Source organism: Coptis chinensis, chromosome 4, assembly GCF_015680905.1.
Source record: "Coptis chinensis isolate HL-2020 chromosome 4, ASM1568090v1, whole genome shotgun sequence".
NCBI classification, from domain to species: domain Eukaryota; kingdom Viridiplantae; phylum Streptophyta; class Magnoliopsida; order Ranunculales; family Ranunculaceae; genus Coptis; species Coptis chinensis.
Genome location: NC_141459.1, coordinates 74940768 through 74967942, shown reverse-complemented (window position 1 = coordinate 74967942; position 27175 = coordinate 74940768). Strand labels below are relative to the sequence as shown.

The following is a 27175-nucleotide window of genomic DNA, read 5'->3' as shown; positions in this document are numbered from 1 at the left end:
TCCGGGCTTGGAGTACAACTGTGTGTCATAAATGAACTAGACTTCGAAAAAATCTCACGCACTTCTATGGAGGTGAACCGGCGGTCGTGCTCGCCATGCCCACGCGGTCGCCCGCCGGCTCAGGTGGACGGTGATCGTCTTTCACCTGTTTGATCAGCTCCTTTCCACCTTTGTTGTCCACGCAACCTGATTTGCAAAAAAGTATCTTAGTACAGAGAAATAATAAAAATAAAATATCGAAAAATAAAAAAATATATATAAATGGAGGTGAGAATGATGCTCCCTTCTTAGATTCTCAACCAATCACTCTTACTCCTTCAATCCCCGGCAGCGGTGCCATTTGAAGCTTTAGTAGTGGTGGAAGTATACTTCAAAAAAGTTTAGATAGAAGTTGAGGTTCATCCTAAATTGTTTAGAATTTGAGTGAGGGAGATAGAAGAAGAAAGGTAGACTCTTGAATAATAGAATGGTTCTAAGCTAATGAACTTGAAATCTTTGATTGTTGATTAAAATGACTTGAAAACATAAAAGGAAGATTGATTAAAACATTAAAATGAAACAAGCAAACAAGATGAAGATTGAAACAAAGAACAATAACAAGTTGATTGAAATAAAGAAAATGAAATAACAAGTTGATTGAAATAAAGGAAATGAAATAACAAGAAATTAAAAACATAAATTGAAAAACAAGACAAGAAAATAAACAAACCAAATGGTTTGGATCCTAGGACAATGGATGAGTTCTCTCCTTTGCTTTTTGATTATATACCCCTACTTTTGCCATTTACAGATTTGCCCTCATCCATTCTAAACTAGACACCTCACCCCTTTCACTTTTGCTTTGTGGTGCCTTCTTGACCAAGGTAGGTTTAGGGATAGGTCTTCATATTTTGAAATAAGGGCCTTCATCTTTGGTCTTCTGAATTGAGTCCTTTGACTATTGATTTTGACTGGTTGACTTGACTTTTTCAGCACTTTTCCATAGTAACTACTGGTTTTCATAATAAGCGTGATTAATGCTCCTTTTGGTGCTAAGACACAGCTTTTATGATAAGTGGTATGAAATACTCCTTAACATGAAAAAGGTAGTAAAAGCTATGAGTTATATTTTTGTTAAGCTTAAGAGGGACTGTAATGAAGCAATATACGGGTAATAAAACACACATTTGGGAGGTGATCAACAGCCTTATGAGAACCCACTTAAGGACGCTCTCCAAAAGTCTCGGAAACAGCTCCGCTTTTGCATTTCATTGCTCATGTTTTGCACATTTATCTTTAGATAATTAAATTACTGTACATATGTTATTCTAAGTTCAAAGGAGCTTGTCTGTATTCTCCGCTAATGAGATGTATGAACTTCTGAGAATAAATAAGCAAACAAGACCTTCGTACTAAATAGAAAAAGTTTCTGAGTACCTTCACTTGAAAACTCTCACGAGGCTTAAAGCTCGTCCACTAGGGAATTCCTAGTGGTTTAAAGCCTTGTTGCATATGGTCAATGCAATCGCACTCTGCGAAACGAGATTAGTATAACTTATAAAAAATCACTAATTTGTGATTTTAGTTTTTTCTCTCATCCTTGCTTAAGGACAAACAAGATGCTATTTGGGGGTGGTGACCAGCTCCCAAATGTGTGTTTTATTACCCTTATATTACTGTATTACAGCCCATTTTACACTTAACAAAAAGACAACTCATAGCTTTTATTGTTTTTTTAGGATATGGAGAATTTTAAACCACTTATCATAAAAGCTGCGTCTTAGCACCAAAAGGAGCCTTAATTACACTTATTATGAAGACCAGAAACTGCTATGGGAAAGTACTGAAAAAGTCAAAGTTAATGGTCAAAGTCAACGGTCAAAGTCAAAGGTCAAAGCCCTCAACTCAAAACACTAGAGATGGAGGCCCTTATATCAAAATATGACATTCTCCAAAACATATCTTGGACAAGAAGAAATCAAAGAGCAAAAGAAAAAGAAAAAGAAAAAGTGAAGTGTGAGGTGTCTCAAAAGTGATAGAGGAGGGAAAATCAGTAAAAGGCAAAAGTAGGGGTATATAATCTAAAAGTTAGGGAAAGAGAAAGCATCTATTGCTTCAGGGTCCAAACCATTTGGTTTGTTTAAATTTTCTTGTCTAGTTTTTCAATTTAAGTCCTTTACTTTATTGTTTGATAATCGTAAAAAGATAGTTTTACTAATGAATAAAGCGATGAAACTCTAAACGAAAGTAAAACTACAAACTTAACTTATACTAGACTTATCAAATATATTTGTTTTCTACTCTCAAATCTATTGAAGTAGAGTTGGAATAGAAGATTCATTCCACTCCTAGTTCTTTAGCATTCAAGTTTCCTACGACTATCAATCTTACCAAAGTCAATGAGAGAATTATGAATTATACTACGATACAAATTTAACTAACAAGATATGAATAACTCAACTACGAAATGCTACGTAATACTAAAGTTTGAATCTAGAATAAGAATTAGGGGGGAATTGAATCCACCTTGAATCCAACTTAAGAAACTAGCATAGATTGTTGCAATCCAATTCTTACATTCTCACGGTAAGAATTGGTCGTTCTAATCCCTAATTATACATGGCATTTCTACCAATTCATAACTAGCATGTGAGGAAGTCCACCCATTCTCATGGCGAATCAACTTCCTTCTAGAGTGGAATAGACTCTTATAACGATTCTACGCTACACAATCAAGTTTTCATCAAGGCTTCACCAAACCCCTTTAATAGAGGTTTAGCCTTGATTCATCAAACTATCATTTCCAATTGAATTAAAACTAGACATCATATAAAGATTCTAACTTTACTAAATTCAATTAAACAATAATTGAAATCTAAATTAACAACTACGAATTTACTGAATAACAAGAATTAGAATTAGATCTAAATAATATTAAATAACAAAATCGAATTTAACAAGAACTGACTATTTTATTTATCTAATCAATGATAAAAAAAAAATGATTCAAATACTTAATCTAAAACAAGGAATGAAACTAAAACATGAAATGGAAACTAATTAATTAACTAATTCAAAACTCAAAGACTAAATCTAGAACTAAGGTTTAATGGCTACTCTAATGGCTACCTTCTAACCTAACCTAATTCATACTTAAGAGCTAAGTCTTGTGTGTGGAAATGAAGGAGACTAGATCCACATTTTTCGTGCATGGGCTGAGGGTCCATATTTTGGGCCAGAAAATCGAGCCCAAAGCCCAATTTCTTCAGTCCACAGGGCCTTTTTCAGCTGGCTTTGACCTCAATAGGCTTTTCCTCCACTTTTGCTCCTCTGATTGGGTCAAGGTTTAGACCATTGGAAATATCTTTCCGAGCCGGTCATTTTGACATAAGGTACGCCCAATTCCGAGGCTTGAGTCCAAATATAAGATCTTCGAAAGTTCTGCTAACTTTTGTGTGCTGTTTCTGCCCGTCTTGGCCTTTAATCCCAGAACTTCTTAGCAACTAACCCTTTGCTCCTTTATATCGCCAAAGTGGCACATTTCTGCACATAATTGAGTTCAGTGCCTGAAATATATAAAAGCACGTAATTAGCATTAACTCTTATTTATTACTCACATAATTGGTCTAAAAACATTATTATTAAGGGGTTAAAACTATAGTTTTGGGCTCTTATCAAACCACCCCCAAATAGAATTTTGCTTGTCCTCAAGCAAATATGAGAAATTAGCATAAGTGACCAAAAATGGAGTTCCAACTAATCTCGTTTTGCCGAGTGCGATTGCATTGACCATATGCAACAAGGCCTTAAACCACTAGGAATTCCCTAGTGGGACGAAGTTTAGCCCTCGTGAGAGTTTTCCAGTGAAGGTACTCACAAACTTCATCTATACTACAACGACTCAGAAATAAACTATTGTTTCCTTATCTATGTCTTAATTATCTATACATCTCACTAGCAATGAATACAAAATAATCAAGTCGAAACCTAAACTAATATATGCATAATAATCTATCATCTACAAATAAACATATATACAATAAGTAATACTATGAGATGAACTTGCAGGTCCATTTTTGAAAACTCGGAATAGCGTCCTTAAATAGGTCCTCACATAAATGTCAAGACAAAACCACTCTGAATTTTCCGCTCAAGTTTCGCTACTCTAGTGTGTAGTGGGCACACTTTACCTTACAATCTCAATGACACACAAGAAAGCCGGAGTCGATCAAACACATCTGCCACTTACTATCACACTGACCTTTTCCTAATTGAGATAGATGTCTTTATTAGGTGTTGTGGGGATTAGGAGATGGTTTAAGAAGGAAGAAAATGGATATTCAAATTAAAGAGGACAAATCTGAGATAATAGAGTCTTCATATTATGTAACTAGAGAAAACCTTATTCTTTACATTTTGCTTCTACGCTTTGTTTCCATCCTTAGCCATTTTTTTTTTTCTTTTTCTTTGGCTTTTGACTCCTTGATTCTATTTTTGGAGTTCTAACTCTTTATTTCCTTTTATTTTATTTTTTTTTTTATTTTTTTTTATTTTTTTTTTTTTATTTGGATGGAAACTTACTTTTCTCTTCTGAAGCGACTAACAAATTCTTGATTTCTAAGGTTCTTCTCTTTTCTATTCTTCATCTCTATTCTCAGACTTATTCAAAGAATTGGGTAGGTTGATTTTTTATTTTGTTTTGTTTTGTAACAGGATAAAAGATTTGTGGTTTATGAAAGGCTAAAGAAAGGCTCAGAGGGGCGACTAGCGGAAAATAATTCATAGGTTGGAATTTCTGTCTATATCGATCCAAAGATAGCCTAAATTCTCGCTTAAGATATGGTATAATAATCAAGCAAGTGGACGTGTGATTTCTCTATCCGGATTTTACTTCTCCCTTGTATTATTTCTCAAATGTTCACTTATATAAGGCTTTAGGCTATCACTACACCATAAGGGCCATTTTGTAACAGAGCAAAAATTTTATTTGTAACAAATATATCCGTTACTACCGTTCTAACGGACATAACTGTGAGGTTTGTTGGTATCCGTTAGTATATCTCAATTGATTTTTTTAATTATTATTGAAGCCGGTATTTTAATGTTTGGTAACAATTGTATCTGTTAGCAAACAACTAAAATAATGACCAGAAAGGGTATATTCAGAACTAACGGACAATATTAAATTAAATAGAAAAAAAATAGTGCCGATGATTTCCCATTCTCGCTCTCGTCTTCAGGGCCTCCATCAAACGCTTTCCCGTCTCCTCACAAACCCTCGCCGCCTAAGAAGGAAATAAACTGTTTCTGTTTCTGTTTGATTTCCTAGGTTGTGACTGCTACATAGTTTTTTCTCTCTTCCTTTGACGGACACAGGCAGATTATCGAATTTTTGTTACTTATTATTTTTTTTACTATTTTTTTTTCCAGTGAATTCAATATACAGTGAGTATGTCAAAGGTGGCTATATCGTTTTACTCATATTATTAAGAGTGGTGAACCTACTTTTAGTGTTTTGGTTTCGAGGTTTTTGTTGGGTGAATCGTTTCCCATGCCGGTTTATCTATTGCTTCTTCCGATTATTGGTGGTTGCGCATTTTGCTCTTTTATTCTTGAACTTAATTTCAATATGATTGGTAAGTTATTTATTTGTTTGAAGAATTTTGGTACAATTTGATTAGTATCTTGATTTGATCCATTTTGTTCATTTTGGGCATTTTATTTGCTTTACTTTGTGGAATGGTTGTTTTTTTCTAAATGAGGTTGGGTGGAATTTGTCGTTTAATAAGGTTTATGGGAGCAATGATATCGAATTTGGCGTTTGTATTCCGTAACATATTTTCAAAGAGAGGAATGAAAAGGAAGTCCGTTGGTGGGATGAACTACTATGCTTGTTTGTCTATGTTGTCTCTTTTGATTCTCACACCCTTTGCTATTGCAGTGGGAGGGCCCTCGGTTTGTGGGTACCGGTCGGCAAACCGCCATCTCAGGATTCATATGGTAAGAACAAATTTAACATCTCACCTGTTTTATGTTACGTTTGTTAGCTATTACTTACTTTTTGTATTTTTCCTTAATGATGTCAATGAGGTTCCACACTCAACAATTGGTTAGACTCTCTATGTTGTATGGGAATAGCAAAGTTTGTACATTTTTTCCTGAATAGTTTGGTTACCATTTCAAGATGATTGGTTCTAATTGTTTTCATCGTACCATGGTTTCTAGTAGTATATTGTTTTTCCTTGATGTGGTTCCCAAGGTATACTATGGAAGCCTTCCATTCTTTGGGGAATAACAGTGTTGGACTTGATGAAAGTGTTATGAAATGATAGACTTAACTCCATTGTTAGTAGATGTGCTTAAAAACCAATTACATAATTTAACAAGAACTTTGTTTGGCGATGGTTATAAAAATATTTACAGCACTACTAGTTATTTTAAGTTAATCATAGACTTGGTAAGCACCTTTTTGTCAATTAATTTTATACCTTGTATATTCGTATAGCAAATATGGAAGGAGGCTGTATTATTCTATATTTAATGGTATATAGTGATGTGTACATTAAAAGTGTATTAGATTGTATGTCTCTTAAGTCCCGAGAAAACCCTTTTCTCTGTCTTGAAATCTTAGGCATGTTGTTTGACTAGGAATGACGCCATCTATTGTACTGATTTTATTGGACTTTTCTATTCATTTTAGCTTACTTACAAAGTTTAGGGAAGTCATTTGGAGGGTTGTATGAATTAGAACTCTGATTAATTAGTTTGCTGGTCACCAACACTTGAGTAGTTAAGTTTCAGCTCAAAAGCTCAAAAGGGCGTAAGGAATATTATTTTTGTTAGTAGTTAAGCAAGGTATATTATTTTTGTTAAAGTTTCTTGAAATGAAGAAATTTACTTTGAACGTTGACATGAACTTTGGATTTTATCACTTTTAAATAGTTAACCATAAGTTATATCTATTTGGTCTCTTGGCTTTATAATACTGTTCTTCACTCTCTAAAATTTGTGAAGTAAAGTAACTACGAATTCTTAGGTCTAAATACGGTTTAGATACATGTTATTGATTATTTGGGGTCATGAGGATTTGTTTTTAAAGTTACTGCTCTCAAAAAAAAATCCTTAGTTCATCTTGTTTCATTAACATAATGCTTGTATTTGCAGGTTATGTTGGAGATGACAAGGCAACTACTTCTACGATAGATTCAGATGGATGGTTAAAGACTGGTGACTTATGCTATATAGATTATGATGGCTTCCTCTACATTGTTGATAGACTAAAGGAATTAATAAAATATAAGGCATACTAGGTACCATTTAACTGTTTAGATTGATCACATTAAGTTAGTATCTATTGATTTATCACATCATAACCAATATTGTGAGATAATTTATGTGTCCTCTAGCCGAGTTGGAACATCTGCTTCAGTCCCACCCAAAAATTGCTGATGTTGCTCTAATCCCGTATGTGTTTGACAAATTTAACTTTGCTATACTTCTTCTTCTTGCATATGTTAAAATGTTGGGCAACCTTGTAAGAAAATAACAATTGACATGCACAGAAGACAAAATATACCTATAAGTAAATGAATTTGATGATCACACTACATTTTCCTTAACAATGTACACGTGGAAACTAGCTTTGTAGAAAATCTGAAGTTTTTGAACTATCAAACAATTTTGTGTTTTGTTTTGTTGTAAAATTTACTAATTACGAAGTTGCGATCGTATGCTGCGTTAGTGCTAATTGATTTTCCATGTTGTTAATTTGTTGCTCATAATTTTCTGATTCACTCTTTTGCATTACTATGATAGGTACCATGTTGAAGAAGCAGGGCAGATTCCCATGACATTTGTTGTGAAAACCACGGTAGTAATCTAAGTGCAGCTCAAGTCTTGGAGTTAATTTGCAAAACAGGGCATGCTTACTTAAGACAAAGAGATTCATTTTAAATGCTTATCTTGGTTTTCTTTTTATCAGTAATAGCATATTAAAATCCTTGAATACCATGCATCATCATATGATAAATTATTTTGCTTCTTAGTGCTACGGACAGAACTCAATGCAGCTCCGACAAATTTAATTGTGTTTGCTAAAGCTTGGGTTACGTGGTTGGACATTGAAGTGAAAAATTGAGATATAATTCTTACTAGCCAGATTGGAGTAGCCTTCCAATAAGCTCTAGGCTGCTTAATATCATTCACTCTCTATTATCTTGAGTTGAAATATTTGCTATAGCATTTCAAAGTTGTCTCAAACTTGAATGGTTCAATATGCTCCTTTTCATGAATTTTTTTTTGCTAATTTTCTATGATACTTTTGAATCTTTTATCTGGTTTACTGTGTATGTATGTTTTCCTCATTACCACTATTCGACTTTCGTCTTTCCTTAGATCATTCTAGATTTGATTTTAAATTTTAAGAGATTTCCAGCCTGTAGGTAGCAAACCAGATGAAGGCAAAATTGTAGGAGATCCCTTGTCAAATCTTGGGAAAGGCGGGGGTGCTGTTCTCATGGTTTGCAGGACATGTGGTAAGAGAGGTGATCGCTGGACTGCACAATGCCCTTTCAAGGATCTTGCTCAACCACTAGAAAGCTTTGTCGACAAACCTCCCACTTCTGAAACCACAGCACCTAGTTCTGGCACATCAAAGGGAGCTTATGTTCCTCCTAGTCAGAGGGCTGGAGCTGACAGGAGTGGACATGATATGAGGCGTAAGAATGATGAGAACTCGGTTCGTGTTACCAATCTCTCAGAGGACACGCGTGAGCTTGACCTGCAAGATCTCTTCAGCACTTTTGGTCTTGTGAGCCGTGTTTACATTGCTTACGACTAGAAAACTGGCATGAGCAAAGGCTTTGGTTTTGTCAACTTTGTACACAAAGGTGACACCGAGAAGGCTATTGCAAAGCTTAATGGTTATGGTTATGACAACCTCATCCTTAGAGTAGAGTGGGCTGTGGCAAGAACAAACTAGATTGTTAGTTGCTCCTTTTCTGAGTCAGTATGTGGTCTGATGGTAACTTTTTTTTTATATGTATGACACTATCAAGTTTTTATATCTTATATTGATGCCTATATTTTTATAATAATATTTAATTGATTGGTAGCTTTGTATTTTGTTATTCATTTGTTGATTAAGTTTGTGGAATGTGATCTTTATATCATATTTGATAGGACTAGATGTGCATGGTGGACATTATTTGACCCAGGATTTTTTTTTTTTCTTTTTGTGGCTACAATTTACTAATGGATATTTCCGTTACAAACAATAGTTAGTAAATAGCATATCCATTACTAACGGATATATCCGTTAGAAATGGCAAATTTAATCGGGCCACCTAACAGTTGGCTATCTGTTACAAAGAATTTTAGTAACGGATATAACCGTTACTAAAATTATTATCAGTAACGATTATATCCGTTAGTGATTTTGGCCTAAGTGACAGTAACACCCCAAAGCTAACGGATATAACCGTTAGTAAAAATATAAGTAACGGATATAACTGTTAGTAAACGCCTTTTCTGGTGTAGTGTATATTCTCACAGGATTTGTAGAATAAGTACTCTAGCCTAGATTTCAGAACTTACTGCCAACAATCATAGATGCTCATGTAACATATTTATAGATAGATACAAAGATTATTACCTACATATTAGCCTAAGTTTCTAAAAACTATTCTAATGCAAAAGCTACGTGATACTTCTAGATTATTGCGAGCATAGAAAAAGAAAACAATACTAATATTCCTAAATGTATAGCATACTTTTTATTTATATTTTTAAAAATTTTGAATTTTTTAACTAGAAAACAAGTGCATATTATACATATCTACATCCTAACAAATGTCTTAATTACACGTGTTTCTATGCCCCCCCCCCCAAACAAAAACATGCTTTGTCCTCAAAGTATTTAAATAACTAGGGTAGAGAAATACCATTGAAACGCGTGAAATTCTAGAGCATCTGCAAAATAAAGTTAAACATACTAATATAGAAAAGAAAAATTGACGCAACTCTATAAGAGTTCCACCAGTTATGGGGTTAATGAGAAATAGATTGCTTGGGACATAAGCAGACACTAAGTTGAATAAAAACTAACCTTAACTCTCGTTTAAGCATTTTCCTCCTCATCCTTAATGAAGAAATGAGGTTCCTTCGCATCCTGCCACGCCATGGTAATCTGCCAGGCTTCATGCTACTTATCGTCTACTATAGCTAACCTGTCAAGCGCCACTTGGTCGGATGGGGTGTAGGGGGCAACCAAATGAGGTTGCACCTGCCATCCCGGCCAAGTCATTGCACGGAAAGATCGAATAATATAATTGGTGGGTCTCACAGTGTCGACCCCTACCCGATCCGTGTAACGGCCACAAAAAACAAGGAAGAAACATAGCATAATACGGCAAACTAAAACAGGCATAAGAAGATACTTATGCCTCATGTTTTAGGCTCGTGCTAAACTAGACATTAATGTCTTGGGAAGGTCATATAGCAGACGTCCCTCAGCTAGAGCAAGGAAAACGTCCCAAGTGGCGTCATTCGCAGAAGAAAAATGCCACTCCCCTAATATGTTTAGCATTATAAAAAAAAATCACTTTGCCCACGTTCATGGACAGGCTACCAAGGGCGACGTTATATTGCCCTTGGTCCTCTATCCTAAAGATTCCTACCCCATAATGCTCATGCAAATCCTCATAGTTATAGAGGTACATATTATCTACCAAATAGGCCCATGAGTCTTGTATTTCAGCGGGCATAGCAAGTCCGAGAGCAAAGCTAACAAGAACCTGATAATTTCCATTAGTTCATCCCCGATGGTGATGGAGAACACTTGTTCTCCATCTGGTCTATCAAAGAACTTACAATTATTGTAAAAATAAGATGTAAGTGCGGGAGAGTAAAGTTCATCAGGACTTACCAATAGTGGCTCCTATCCTGCTAGAATGATCACTTCGCGAAACCACGCACCATAGGTGTCACTTTGGAACAAGTTTTCAAAGAATTGTTCGGTATAATACGAGGGAATGTCATCCCCAATAACTCGCTGGAATAATTGCTGAGGATCCTGGAACAACCCACAAACAATTGGAGTTTTTCTTGCGTACAGGGTTCTGGGCGCGGGGTGTGCTCCACCTATGCCTGGATAGGGCACAAGGTACGCCTTGGTGATTTTCGAGTTCCAGGCACTTGGGCGCAAGTCGCGCTAACTTTGTGCCTGGGATGGGCGCGGTTCGAGCTCAGGATGAAAGCTGGAATTCCAGTGGTGTGGGCGCAGGTCATTTCATTTCGGGCTTGGTAGGCAGCAGTCGCGCTCGGTGAAATTCTATCGAGGAAGGTGACTAGGCACGCGAGTCACGCTCCGAGGTGCTGATAGTGCTAAAATGGATAAAAAGATGGAAATCGTGGGAATGAAAGGTGAGAGATGAAAGTAAGGTGTAATGTGGGTTGTGAGTGTAGAATGAATGAAGTTTTTATTGGTTTTAAGTTGCTAAAAACTAATCAGGAAATTACCAAAAGTTTTAAGGCAATTTGCCGGAAACAAAAAATTTCCAAACCCGAAAACGGAAACAACCCATATTCTCTATTCCAAAACAAACCTAATACCATTTAGGTTGAATTTTGGATAGATACTGCCTAATTCATCCAGATTTCATCCTATCACAATATCTATTCATAGTGATGCCCATATCGGCAATATTCTCAACCCTCACTCCAACACAAATTCTAAACCGGAGGATCATATCAAAAATTATGCTAGAATACATAATACCACCCCCAAACAATTCGGGAATGTGGGATTAATGATAAAAACAAGCACAATTTAAAAAACGGATTATATTAAAATGGAAATTCAAACAACATTTAACAACCAAATTCAAAATTAAATATGGAATTCATAAATTAACATCCTATCTAAAATAAAAAGCAAATACAAAGCAACATCAACTCATAATATTCCTAAACCACTCGCTGCTGGTAGTGGAAGGGACATGGGAAGGTGATGTCTCCTGAGCTCCTGATGGGCCGAGCCATCAATCCTACGGCGAGGACGCTCGTGGCTCACAGACTGCTCCTCAAAAGAAGCACCCCCCTGGGGTGGAAAGCATGCAAGCATATCGTCTCGGAACTTGCGCTGAGCTTCCATCTCTGCCCTCGTCTGTTCCCACCGCTCATCCTCGCGCTGGGCACGAGTTTCAAAGTTATGATGCATGGTAGCCTGCCGAGTTCAGAGGTCTTCACAAATAGTATTGAGAGAACGCATGCCACGATGAATCACTGCCATGCGTTCTACATCCAACCTACACCTCTCCAAGGCATCGGCATAAAAACATGTCGTGTCCTCCTCGTCCTCCGAGTCATCCTCCTCGACTACCCTCTCTTTAGGCAACCTCCAAACTCTCTGGATACACTCCGTATAAATATGAGGATTTCGGTGCTCTTTCAGGCAAATCCTATCAGAAGTCGGAGTCGCTCTCAAGGTCATCATGATCTTGGTTATCAAAACAGGGAGAGGTGTAATACTCTTCCCAACTCCCCTAATCATGTTACCCAAAACTCCAAAATACATAACTTCATTACTTACGCTCTTGGAGTATCCATAGAATGTGAAGGCAGGTTCATTTCGATGTCACCGACTTTCTCCTTCCCCATGACATTCCTACCAATCCATCGAATTCTGACCCACCTGGTTGGTTTCGAGACGATCGGCGAACATAATGCGCGAACTTCGCATTGTAGTTCCCTTCCGTAACGATCAGCGTTCATCAAAGACTTCGACCCGAAGAATTGGGAATCTGTAGTGTGGCATCGAGATGGCGCGTCTAGGCGGAATGCCTAAAATCTCAGCTAACAACCGGTAGATACTTCTCTCCTCTGCCTTGACCACCTTAACAGACATCCTATTTCCATCTAACTCCCTCGTCCTATAAAACCGCCGGACCAAATCTTCATGGTAAAAATCCTCTGTCGAGTACCACAAACCACTCCAATCTCTCCTAACCATTTCGTCACCGTAAAACGGCGTGAAGTGGTAGGCAGTAAACGCGTGCTCCAGCAAAATCCAACGTCTTTAAGCCATTTTAAGATTTGGGATGATGTGGGGGTTTAACTTGAATGTGGGGATAGAGTTTGAGACTCCCTCACTAACAAAACAGTGGTGATGGCGCGTGGGTGGGCGCGGTAGTTCACAATTCTTGAATTTTTGGTGGTTTTTGGTGGTTTAAATTAGTGGGGATGGCGTGAGTATAATTAGGTTTCTTTTTATTTTATTTATTTTAGGTTAGGTTTTGAAGCTTTGTTGTTTGTTAATGGTGGTTTGGAGAATCAAAACGAGACTGTTGTTTGAAGAAGGAGACGCACGTGCGTGCGAGATTGGGCCCAAGCCCAATTCAATTTTTCGAAATTTGTCGGTTTTTTCACGCAACTTCAAACTAAAATTGCCGCTTCGTTACCGGTCTGATTTTTGCGAATGAGATATGAAAATGATCAGGAGAGAATTTCCAATCCAATGAACTATAAAACACTCTATTCCGACTGCCGATGACATATAAGAAGATGAAAAATGCCTCAAAGTGCGTGCATGATGTAAGTTATGCGAACGAATGAACTCTAATTTCCTAAATAATGTCAATCCAAATCAAAATACAATTAAACAGCCTAAACAGCACAACTGGAAAGTTGAACAATCCAGGATGGAAACAAACATCCCACCCCCAAAAAAAATTTTGACAACAGAGTTTGAAAATTTGTTTTAACAGTGGGTCTTTTAAAGTTAGATTCCCGAGACTTCCTAAATTACTATTTTTATGATTTTAATAATTTTATTTTTTTATGAATAAGATTTAATATAAGAAAAATAATAAAGCAATAATGCATAATTCACACCATAGAAGAACATGACTCAAAATCCGAGAAAACATGCAAGAGTGGAAAATGTGAATTATGTTTAACGTGGACTTAGGATCCGGTACTTATAGCCACACACTCCATAGGGAGGGCCCGGTTACCTAAATGGTGCACTTACCAATATATGGAAATGAAAGGAAGTACACTAATGAAAAAGGTCAGTCCTCATAGACAGGGTCTTGTAAAAGGACTTCCTCTACATCAGGGGACAATAGCTCATGAAAATGTTTCAACCGTTGGCCATTGACTTGAAAGGCACTGTTGTCATTGGGATTTACTAAGGTGATTGCCCCATGAGGGGTGACCTCAGTAACCAGAAAAGGACCAGACCAACGGGTTTTTAATTTCCCTAGAAAAATATATAGACGGGAGTTGTAAAGCAAGACTTTTTAACCTACCACAAATCTCTTGCATAAGAAGATTTGCTTATCATGAACACGTTTCATGTTAGCTTTATAATCCTTCGCGAGATCATAAGAATCGCTATGGATTTCTTCAAGCTCATTTAATTCCAACTTGCGCTTGACACCCGCCTCATCGACATTGAAGTTAAGGCTTTTTATAGCCCACATAGCACGGTGCTCCAATTCAACAGGCAAATGACAAGGTTTTCCAAATACAAGCCTAAAGGGAGACATACCTATAGGAGTTTTGAAAGCCGTCCTATATACCCATAAGGCATCAGATAGACGCTTTGACTAGTCTTTCCTATTAGGATTTACAGTTGTTTCTAATATCTTTTTGATTTCCCTATTAGAAACTTCTACTTGTCCACTAATTTGTAGATGATACGGAGTTGCTACTTTATGTGTAACTCCATACTTTTTCACTAGAGATGCAACAACTCTATTGCAAAAATGTGTTCCACCATCACTAATGATGGCTTTGGGAATGCCAAATCGACAAAAAATTTATTCTTTAACAAAAAACACAACTGTCTTATGGTCATTGCTACGGCAAGCCATGGCCTCTATCCATTTAGACACGTAGTCCACGGCGACTAGAATATAAATGAAACCGTGGGAAGCTGGAAAGGGACCCATGAAATCAATGCCACATACGTCAAAAATTTCTACCACCAATATTGGATTCAATGGCATCATATTACGCTTCGTGATTCGCCCAAGTTGTTGGCAACGAATGTACGTCTTGCAATGTACTTGGGCATCTTTAAAGAGAGTGGACCAATAAAACGCACATTGAAGAATTTTAGCAGCTATTTTCATACCACTAAAATGGCCACCACACTCTTTGTCATGGAAGAATGAGAGAACCTCATTATATTCCCATTGGGGAATACAAAGATGAATGATCTAATCCGCACAATACTTGAAAAGGTAGGGCTCATCCCAGTAGTATAGCTTAACTCTGGCCAAGAACTTCTTATGTTCATTTCTTGACCACTCGTAAGGAATAACATCAGATGCTAAATAATTCACAATATCAGCATACCATGGTGCAGAAAATATAGCATACAGATGCTCATCCAGAAAAGAGTCCGGTATGGAGTCAGAATCACTATCATCGTCATTTGTAAGTCTAGATAAGTGGTCGGCAACTACATTTGCGACCCCTCATTTGTCCTTTATTTCTAATGTAAATTCTTGCAGGAGAAGAATCCATCGGATCAATCTCTGCTTAGCATCCTTCTTAGAATCCTGCGTGGTCTGTGTAAACTAGAGTCTTAGAACCAACCAAATAAGGACGAAACTTATCTAAAGCATAAACAACAGCTAAAAATTCTTTTTCAGTAGTTGTATAATTCCTTTGAGCATCGTTTAGAGTTTTACTAGCATAATAAATAACAGTGGATTTATTATCTAGTTTCTGTCCTAAGACAGCACCAACTGCATAATCACTAGCATTACACATGAGTTCGAAAGGTTTAGACCAATCGGGAGGCTATATAATGGGTGCGGAAGTTAAGGCGGCTTTCAAAGTTTCAAAAACCTGTTTACAGTTAAAATTAAAATCAAAGATGGCCTCCTTTAAAAGTAGATTAGTTAAGGGTCTAGCTATTTTCAAAAATTCTTTGATAAAACGCCTATAAAAGCCTGCATGGCCTAGAAAGGCTCTAATATCACGGACAGTCCGTGGTATAGGTAAAGTAGCTATCTTATCTAGTTTGGCCTTATCTACTTCGATGCCATCACTATATACGATGTGACCTAGTACTATGCCTTTTTTCACCATGAAGTGACATTTTTCCCAATTTAAAATGAGACTCTTCTCTTCACATCGTGTTAAAACTTTAGACAGGCATTCAGTGAAAGAGTCTCCATAGATAGAAAAATCATCCATGAACACTTCCATGAAACGCTCTACCTTGTCACTAAATATATGAAGCATACCCCGCTAGAAGGTACCTGGAGCATTACAAAGGCCAAAAGGCATTCGTTTATAGGCGTATGTTCCAAAAGGACATATGAAGGTAGTCTTTTCTTAGTCATCAATATCAATAATAATTTGGAAATAGCCAGAGTAGCCATCCAAAAAACAATAAAAAGCATGACCAGCTAGACGTTCAAGCATCTGATCTATAAAGGGTAAAGGAAAATGATCCTTTCATGTCATGGCATTTAAACGTATGTAATCAATACAGATCCTCCATTTCATAGGACCATGCGTGGCAACATATTCACCCTTGGCATTATGTACCATGGTAATCCCTGATTTCTTTGGAACTACATGAATGGGGCTTACCCATTCGCTATCAGAGATTGGGTATATGATACCCGCATCGAGTAACCGTAAGACCTTTTCCCTGACCACTTCTTTTATGGTAGGGTTTAAACAACGCTGAGGTTCATGGGAAGTCTTTGTGTTATCCTCTAAATGGATACGATGAGTGCACACATTAGGGTCAATTCCCTTAATGTTGGCTAGGGACCAACCAATTGCAGAACGATGTTCCCTAATCACCTTGATCAACTATGTCTCTTCCTCTTTAGATAACAGAGAAGATATAAGTACTGGATGACTACCATCTGGATCAAGTTGAATATACTTTAACTCAGGAGGAAGTGGTTTAAGCACCGGGGTGGGAGGAATATCGATAAATGCTTCTGGAGGGTCTTCATCTTGAGTAATGAATACTTGCTTAGGCAGCAGGTTTTCAAACTCTATATATGGAGCAACCGAAGGGTCTACTATTTGTGTAGACTCGAAGATGGTGTTGACTTCCTCTATGTAGGAGTCATCGACAAAATCTGAACTTCCAAAAGAAAGGAATTTATGAATATGGTTTTCTGGAAACGTGTTATTAAAGTAACCTTGAGCTAAGCTCTTGATCATGCTAACCTCTCCATCTATAGACGAATCTGGTAACTGTTTCATCATTTTAAAAACATTTACCTCAACTGAAAGATGGCCAAAAGACAAGGACATCGACCCATCGCGAAAGTTTATAAGTGCGTTGGCAGTCGCCAAGAAGGGACGCCCTAAAATGATCGGAATAGAGTCGTTAGCGACTTCTGTATTGAGGATAACAAAATCAATAGGATAGTAGAAATCCTGGACCTTAACAAGCACATTTTCAACCACACCCTTAGAGTACTTAATTGATCGATCCGCTAATTGCAACATCATTTTAGTAGGTTGCATCTTTTGTAGACTTATTTATTTGTATAGATAATACGGGAGTAAGTTAACACTCGCCCCTAGGTCTAGTAAAGCGATCGTCGTGTGGGAATCTCCTAAGGTGCATTGTACAGTAGGATGACCAGGGTCCTTGTACTTAACGATTCCATTGTGTTCCGTTAAAGTTGGAAATTGTTCAGTTAAAAAGGTGTCTTTAGGAATATTTGTCTTACGCCTTTTAGTGCACAACTCTTTGAGAAACTTAGCATGGTGAGGTAATTTTTTAATTGCGTCCAGAAAAGGTAAGTTTATCGTTAGATTTTAAAAACTTCCCTAATCTCGTCGAAGTTTGTATCCCTGTTTAACATAGCTAATTTCTGGGGAAACGGTGGTTTCTCTCTATATTTAGCGTATGGATCAACTGGATGTCTAACCTTTGCTTTCTGTTTCTTAGGTTGTGGTTTAACTGGTACCTCTACAGGGGTAGACTTTTCAGTTTCTATTACGGTATCTAGTACAATCTCCGGTGTAGGGACAACTGGTGGGGTAGCTATAGGCATAGTTACTTTGTTATCAACCACTCTCCCAGAACGGAGAGTGGAGATGGCATTTAGCTCACCTACATTTTCATTTTCCGTACTAGTATTACCATTTACCTCAAAGGTTGTGTTTGTTGTTTTAGGATTAGCTATCGCTTGTCCTGGAAACACACCTTTGGGTTGCACTTTCTCTTTAGCTAAATGATGTAAGAAAAGTTGGATGGCTTGTAAAATCTATTGTTGAGATTGCATAAAGGTATTGAAATGATCCGGTTGTGGAGAAGTGTTAGCTATAGGTTGTGTGACAGGAACTATGTCACGTTGATTATTAATGGGTGGGTTTTGATAGTTATTATTTACCAGAACGATACCTCTATTAGCATTATAATTATTATTGTTATAATTATTATAATTACCCTGATCTTGTGCTTGACCTTGTCGTGTAGTTTAGCGCGCTTTGGTTGTTATAATTATTATAATTACCCTGACCTTGTCCTTGTCGTGGTGGAGCTTGGTTATAATTGTTTGCTTGCCTAACATTTTGATTATTAAACCCTGGAGGTGTTACTTGTTGATTATTTCTCCAACTGAAGTTGGGATGTTGTCTCCAAGGGGCGTTTGGAATAGGAAAACTATTAATCGAGCAAACATTATCTTGTTGTGACTATTGTTGTTCATTAGAGAAGACAATAGGAGTCGGGATGCTCTAGACTCAAACATAAATTATATGGATTGGAGTTGACATTCATGACGGGGATAGGTGTTTTTGAATGAAATAGAAATAGCTTTTTAGTCTAGATTTTTTAGTTTTAGATTCGGATCGGGTTTTTTTAAGTTCGGATCGGAAGAAAATCACTACCCCAGTTATAATTATGCTTAGTTTGATCTTCTAAAAATTTATAATCCTCTGAGGCTCCCTTAGTTAGGAAACTAGCCCCATTCATTATGTCAAGCACCTCCTTGTGGTGGTGTAACAGTCCCTTGAAAAAGGCACGAACTAGCGTGTCTTTTGTAAGGTTATGGTGTGGACACTCTATAAGTAGATCGGTGAAATGATTCCAAGCCTCTGAAAATGATTCATGATGATTATGTTGAAAGAAATAAATCTTGGAAAGCATTTCATCGGTCTTCAGTGGTGGGTAAAAATGTTCCATAAATAGTTGAACAAGTTTAGCCCACGAGTCCACAAAATTTGGCGCTTAGGCAGTTAACCAAGACGCCGCCTTATCGGCTAAAGTGAAGGGAAATACCCTTAGTTTAATTTGTTCAGCACCAACTGTAGGATGGTGGAATGTAATAAGGACTTGGTCAATCCTACACATGTGCTGATAAGGCTTTTCATGGTCTAACCTATGAAAAACGGGTAACAAATTAAATATATTTGGGGGGATTCGGAAATCCCCCACTGGGTCTGATAGAACGATGCAAGATTTAGGGCTATCGTTCAAGGCTTTGAAAAAGTTAGAGAGAGGAGACTCTCTTTCTTCAACCATTACTTCAGGTGGTGTGTGTGGTATATTAGTTAGAGGTATAGTCGATGGTGTACTAGAAAGGCGTGTTTGCTGACGTTGTCGGTTGATTACGTTAAGCGTTTTTCTTCGGCCTGACCTTAATCTTATGCAAGGCTAAGCCAATCTTTAACGAACACAACAACACTCCAAACAATCCTGATATGCTAGTATGAACCTCTAACAGGAGATGCGAGGTGCGGAAGAAAATAGTACCTGAATGCCTCCTTGCTTCACTTATAAATAGCGTCTTGTTTACGCGTGCTTAGTGTGCATAACAAGTTAAAACACTGAAAACTATAAAGAAATGGAAATTTGAAACAAACCTGTGGAAATCGGGCAGTTTCAGCAGAGGGTGCAGGTAGCGTTCAGAATAGGCTTAAGTAGGGCGCAGGTAACGCTCAGGTTCGAGCTGGAGTTCCAGGCTCTTGGGCGCAGGGCGCGCTCCAATTTAGCCTTCGTGGGGTGCAGGTAGCGCTCAGGGAAAACCTCGAAGTCCAGGCTCTTCAGCGCGGGGGGTGCTCGTGTTTTGCCTTGGCAAGGCACAAGTCGTGCTCAGCCAAAGAGTGGAGTTCCAGGCGCTTGGGCGGGGGTCGGGCTCCAATTATGGCTACCCAGGGCGCGGGTCACGCTCAGTGTAATTTTTCAAGGAAAATTTTTAGTGCTGAAATAGACAACCACAGTGAGAATCAAACAAGGGTGGGTGGGTTATGGGACTTTGGAAAATTAACAATTCTAAAGAAAACAATGCTAAAGGCAACTAAGATGGCAGCAGCGCCATTTGATAATCATAAAAAGATAGTTTTACTAATGAATAAAGCGATGAAACTCTAAACGAAAGTAAAACTACAAACTTAACTTATACTAGACTTATCAAAGATATTTGTTTTCTACTCTCGAATCTATTGAAGTAAAGTTGGAATAGAAGATTCGTTCCACTCCTAGTTCTTTAGCATTCAAGTTTCCTACGACTATCAATCCTACCAAAGTCAATGAGAGAATTACGAATTATACTATGATGCAAATTTGACTAACAAGATATGAATAACTCAACTACGAAATGCTATGGAATACTAAAGTTTGAATCTAGAATAAGAATTAGGGGGGAATTGAATCCACCTTGAATCTAACTTAAGAAACTAGCATAGATTGTTGTAATCCAATTCTTACGTTCTCACGGTAAGAATTGGTCGTTCTAATCCCTAATTATACATGGCATTTCTACCAATTCATAACTAGCATGTGAGGAAGTCCACCCATTCTCATGGTGAATCAACTTCCTTCTAGAGTAGAATAGACTCTTACAACGATTCTACGCTATACAATCAAGTTTTCATCAATGCTTCACCAAACCCCTCTAATGGAGGTTTAGCCTTGATTCATCAAATTATCATTTCCAATTGAATTAAAACTAGACATCATATAAATATTCTAACTTTACTAAATTCAACTAAACAATAATTGAAATCTAAATTAACAACTAAGAATTTACTGAATAACAAGAATTGGAATTAGATCTAAATAATATTAAATAACAAAATCGAATTTAACAAGAACTAACTATTTTATTTATCTAATCAATGATAAACAATGGTTCAAATACTTAATCTAAAACAAGGAATGAAACTAAAACATAAAATGGAAACAAATTAATTAACTAATTCAAAACTCAAAGACTAGATCTAGAACTAAGGTTTAATGGCTACCTTCTAACCTAACCTAATTCATACTTAAGAGCTAAGTCTTGTGTGTGGAAATGGAGGAGACCAGATCCACATTTTCGTGCATGAGCTGAGGGTGCATGTTTTGGGCCGAAAAATCGAGCCCAAAGCCCAATTTCTTCAGTCCACAGGGCCTTTTTCAGATGGCTTCGACTTAGACAGGCTTTTTGTCCACTTATACTCCTCTGATTGGGTCAAAATTTAGACCATTGGAAACTCTTTCCGAGCTGGTCGTTTTGACATAAGGTACGCACAATTCCGAGGCATGAGTCCAAAGATACGATCTTCGGAAGTTCTGCTAACTTTTGTGTGTTGTTTCTGCCCGTCTTGGCTTTTAATCTCAAAACTTCTTAGCAACCAACCCTTTGCTCCTTTATATCGCCAAAGTGGCACATTTCTGCACATATTTGAGTTCCATGCCTGAAATATATAAAAGCACGTAATTAGCATTAACTCTTATTTATTACTCTCATAATTGGTATAAAAGCATTATTATTAAGGGGTTAAAACTACGGTTTTGGCTCTTATCATTGTTCTTCATTTCCTTTTATTTAAATCTAGTTATTTTTCTTTGTTTGTTTCAATCAATCAATCTTATCTTGTTATTCTTATTTCAATCTTCAATTAATACTTCTTTCAATGTTTTCATGTCATTTCCATACCAAACAACTTGAGTTTTCATGTTTTCATTAGCTTAAAACTGATCAAATCTATACCAAGAGTCTACATTTCTTCTTCTTTACTTCTACACTCAAACTCTAAACAATTTAGGATGAACCTCACATCTTACAAACTCTTTTGAAGTTACACACCACAATCTAACAGCTTCATTTGGTTACATAGTTCAATATTGAAAACAATGAAGAACAAAAGGTTGCCACGTTAGAATAACTAGCTACTGGTTTATTAATTTAATTATGAATTGTTTGATTTAATTCTTCACGTAGTGCTGTATCTTTTATTTGAACTCAACTAGGAAATAACATTTTAATTTACAATATCAAAAGAGAGTAACTGTATCAACTAATAAAGGATGATTAAGTTTATGTGTTGAAGAGATTGACACCATGAAACAACAATGAGAAAAATTCTTCTGAGCTAGGTGGATGGGTCCCTGTGTATATCTGAAAATGTGTCATTGCTATATTTGTGTTTTAAAGATTAGCTCTAGTATCAATGATTATACATCTTTTCACTATTTCATTCTGATGTATGTTTTTCAAATACGTGAGCCATGGTGGAGAAGTGACTTGTAGTTGTTACTCCTGACATGAGAGTTGGAATCAAAACTTGCTAACATCATTGCCCCTTGGTTATGCAGAAAAAAATAAAAAGGTACATACAGTTAATAACTGGACTATTACAAGAATGGGGAATTTTCCAAAAGTTTCTAATACTCTGTGTTCCCGACTCTTAGGGCCTCTCCGCCATAGACTCATCCTGGATATTCCATTAGTAGAATTTTGGGTTCCATAGTCACCTTCTCAAGTGTCTGTTTTCATTGGGTATGGTGCACAAGATAACCCCCAACACACACACACACTAACTAACTAAAATACTTTTTTGGTTGAGTTGGTTATTCCCTAGTAATATTTAGTGTCGTATAATTTTAATCATTTTGAAGTGTTACTAGTACTATATTTATTTATACTATCAAGTATCGTAATTAAAAAAACATATATATTGTTTAACATTGCATAACGCTTATTTGAACTTATGTTTGATATACCTTCTCTTTTTTTTTCTTTTTTCAGGTTACATTGAGATGGAAGATGAGGATTTCGAAATTAAGAGTGAGAGTGTAGGTGGAAAACCTAATCATGTTTACAATCCCTAAGAATCAAATGATGCCAAACCTAGAATAGGACCAGAGTTTGACTCACTTGATGATCGCGATGTCTATAGTTTCTATAATAAATATGCCAAAGTCGCTGAATTCAATGTTCGTAGTTGGTCTGATAGGAAGAAAGATGGTGAATGTGTAAGAAAGGAATACGTGTGTTACTAGCAAGGAAAAAGTTCAGAAATAGCGGACGTTGATACGAAAAGGCGTCGGGGCAATATAAAGAAGATTGTAAAGCAAAAGTTATTGTGGTGAAAAACTCTGGTACATATGTTGTTAGTTTATTCGTTGAAGGGCATTCTCACCTGTTGTCGACCCCGCGTAGAGTACATCTTCTAAGATCTCACAGTGGTGTTTCTCGTGCCCAAAAATGTTTAACGCAACAACTTAGCATGGTAAACATACCACAATATCAATAGTTCAGTCTTCTTGGAGTTCATTCCAGAGGGGTAGAAAATATTGGTTTTATACATAAAGATTTAAATAACCGGGAAAAGGACAAGCGTAAAGAGATGAAAGGCCATGATAGAGAAATATTTCACAAGTTTTTAAAATTGGAATCCTTCTTTCACTTTTAAAATTGAGACAGATAATGAACAAAGAATTACTCGATATTTTTGGGCTAATGCAACCTTGATCAGCTCCCAAATGTGTGTTTTATTACCCGTATTTTTGGGCTAACGCAACAACCTTGTCTTTTACGCTTAACGAAAAGACAACTCATAGTTTTTACTGCCTTTTCAAGTTAAGGAGTATTTCAGACCCCTTATCATAAAAGTTGTGTCTTAGCACCAAAAGGAGCATTAATCACGTTTATTATGAAGACTTGTAGCTGCTATGGAAAAGTGTTGAAAAAGTCAAAGTCAACGGTCAAAGTTCTCAAATCATAAAACCAAAGATGGAGGCCCTTATTTCAAATTATGAAGACTTCTCCCTAAACCTACCTTGGTCAAGAAGGCACCAAAAAGCAAAAGCAAAAGCAAAAGAAAAAGCAAAAGCAAAAGCAAAAGCAAAAGTAAATGGCAAAAGTAAAGGTATATAAACAAAAAGCAAGGAAGAGAGAACTCATCCATTGTCTTAGGATCCAAATCATTTGGTTTGTTTATTTTATTGTCTTGTTTTTCAATTCATATTTCAATCTTGTCTTGTTACTTGTTCTTTGTTTTAATCTTCAATCTTGTTTGTTGCTTTTATTTCAATTTTTTAATCAATCTTCCTTTCATGTTTTCAAGTCATTTCAATCAAACAATCAAAACTTTCAAGTTTATTAGCTTAGAACCATTCTAATACTACAAGAGTCTACCTTTCTTCTTCATATCTCCCTCACTCAAACTCTAAATAATTTAGGATGAACCTCAACTCTTAATCTAAACTCTTTTAACGTATACTCACAACAATATTAAAGCTTCAAATGGTGCCGCCGTCATGGATTGAAGGAGTGAGAATGATTAGTTGAGAATCTAAGAAGGGAGCATCATTCTCATCTCTCCATTTTTCTTTTTTTTTTTAATTTTTCGTAATTTTATTTTTATTGTTTCTTAGTATTGTCAACTTTTTTTACAAATCAGGTTGTGGGACAACAAAGTTGGAGAGGAGCTGAAGAAATAGACAAAAACTGACAGCCATTCACCGGCAAATGGCAGGCTACCGCCCAGCCACCTCAACAAAAGTGTGTTCGATTTTTTTTTGTAGTCCAGTTCATTTGTGACAAGAAGTTGTACTCTAATCCTGGATTTTGTAATAGAGTGGGAGAAAATAGTGGAACTTGTTTGTAATAGTTAGTGATAAAAAAAATTAAAAAAAAAAACTTGGTTTTGATTGATTTCTTATGGTGAATAGGATTTAAACTTGATTTAAGTTTAATACTTACCAAGGGATTAGAGTTTTAATTGCCTTGGGAAGTTCAAGTGTGTGAGGCAAGTTGTGGATTATACCTCACACACTATGGATCAACTTGGTAATCAACACTCTAAGTCCATTTGACTCTAGTTAATCTAGATGATTAATCTAAAAACTAGTTAATTAGATTAGTATAATCTTATATAGTTTAGTTTTAAGTTTAAGCCCTTGAAGGCAAAGTTCTACAAATTGTCAAAAACCCAACTTGTGGGCTTTTTAAGTGAGCCTTTATTTGTACTTAAAACAGGGTAAAGCTCGAAACGTTGGGCCTAATTCTCAGATCAAGCGCCAATCGACGTCGTCTTTTCCTCAAGCAGCGTGTAAGCACGGCTTGAGAGTTAAATACAAAACCTCCTCGAAGCCCAAGTAAGAGGATACTTGTGTGTTCAAGCATGCTTACGTGATTGTTTGGAATTTACTTTCCGCACTGCAATTTACATTCGCGCATAAGGCTGAACCCTAGCCATAACAACCATTGGGAAGTCATTATCCAATGTAGGTAAATTGGATGTTGCTTGATTCTTGAAAGCGGACCAAAAAAATTAATTAAAATCAATCAACTAAAGCCCAAAGTAGTCACGCTCCTCTAGAAAAGGGCAGAAATATAGGCACGAGGATTTAGAGTAATCAGTTACCAGATTTCGGTAGACAGTTCATTTGTGACACACAGTTGTACTCCAAGCCCAAATTTTGTAATAGAGTAGGAGAAAATAGTAAACTTGTTTCAAATAGTTAGTTATAAAAACAAAAATGAAAAAAAAACAAATAAAAACTTGGTTTTTATTGATTTCTTATGATGAACAGGAGTTAAACTTGGTTTAAGTTTAATACTTACCAAGGGATTACAGTTTTAATTGCATTGGGAAGTTGAAGTGTGTGAAGCAAGTTGTGGATCATAGCTCACATACTTTGAATCAACTTGGTAATCAACACTCTAAGTCCAATAATTGACTCTAGTTAATCTAGGAGATTAATCTAAAACTAGTTAATTAGATTAGTATAATCTTAGTTTAGTTTAAGTTTGAGCTCTTGAAGGCAAAGTTATATAAATTGTCAAACACCCAACTTGTGGGCTTTTTAAGTGGGCCTTTATTGCAACTTAAAACAGTGTACAACTCGAAAGGTTGGGCCTGATTCTCAGATCAAGGGCCAACCGACGTCTCCTTCTCCTCAAGCAAAGTGTAAGCACGGCTTGAGACGTAAATTCTAATTCTAAACTTCCTCGCAGCCCAAGTAAGAGGATACTTGTGTGTTCAAGCATGCTTACGTGATTGTTTAAAATTTACTTTCCGTACTGCAATTTACATTCGTGCATAAGGTTGAACCCGAGCCATAACAACCATTGGGAAGTCATTACCCAATGTAGGTAAATTGGACGTTGCTTGATTCTTGAAAGCCTTAGACCAAAAAAATTAATTAAAATCAATCAACTAGAGCCCAAAGTAGTCACGTTCCTCTAGAAAAGGACAAAATATAGCCATGAGGATTTAGAGTAATCAGTTACCAGATTTCGGTGGACCAACTACCTTTCTCACTCCCCTCCCCCAAATTCATCGTGAGTGAGATTCTTGGTAGTACAGCACTTGGTGAAGTGACTGCCTACTCATCTGAGACGTGTAGTTGAGCCATCCTAATCTCATGCCTAACTATTCTTCTGAACAGGGCATAGTAAAATATAGACCAAAAGCGAAGTTTTCAAAACTCCATCCTTGCAAAAACGGATTTCGATTGCTTGAGCATACATTGCACCGTTTGCGTATATTAGGATAGTTTTGGGGTCTTGCTAAAAGTTTATGATACTGCGTTCAGGCACTTCTAGTATTAGCAAGAATAAAACTTACTCACGTAGGAGAGTTCGTCGCTCTAGACAATCTCTTGTTTCTAGTCTTCTATCTCTTAAGATGGCTGACAAAGTAGTGCAAGCTGAAGAGCCTCTCTTCAACTTCTACACACCGTTGCAAGATGGGCCTCCATCTTGTATACGACTCACACCGCTTACAAGCGATTTTAGGATTTCACCGAACGTGTTCAATCTTCTACCCATATTCCACGGATTGGAACACGAGTTACCGTATGAGCATCTATGTCGAATACATGAAGTATGTAATACCTTTCATCATCCGGGTGTCACCAATGGTCATGTTAAGCTACGAGTGTTTCCTTTCACTCTAGCTAGTAAGAGTCACACATGGCTTC

The 27175-nt window shown here is 36.8% G+C and overlaps 1 pseudogene; it reads left to right on the top strand.

The window, feature by feature from the left end:
* The first annotated feature begins 5781 nt into the window (after positions 1–5781).
* Positions 5782–8992, top strand: LOC147504809 (uncharacterized; annotated as a pseudogene).
* Positions 8993–27175: the final 18183 nt, after the last annotated feature.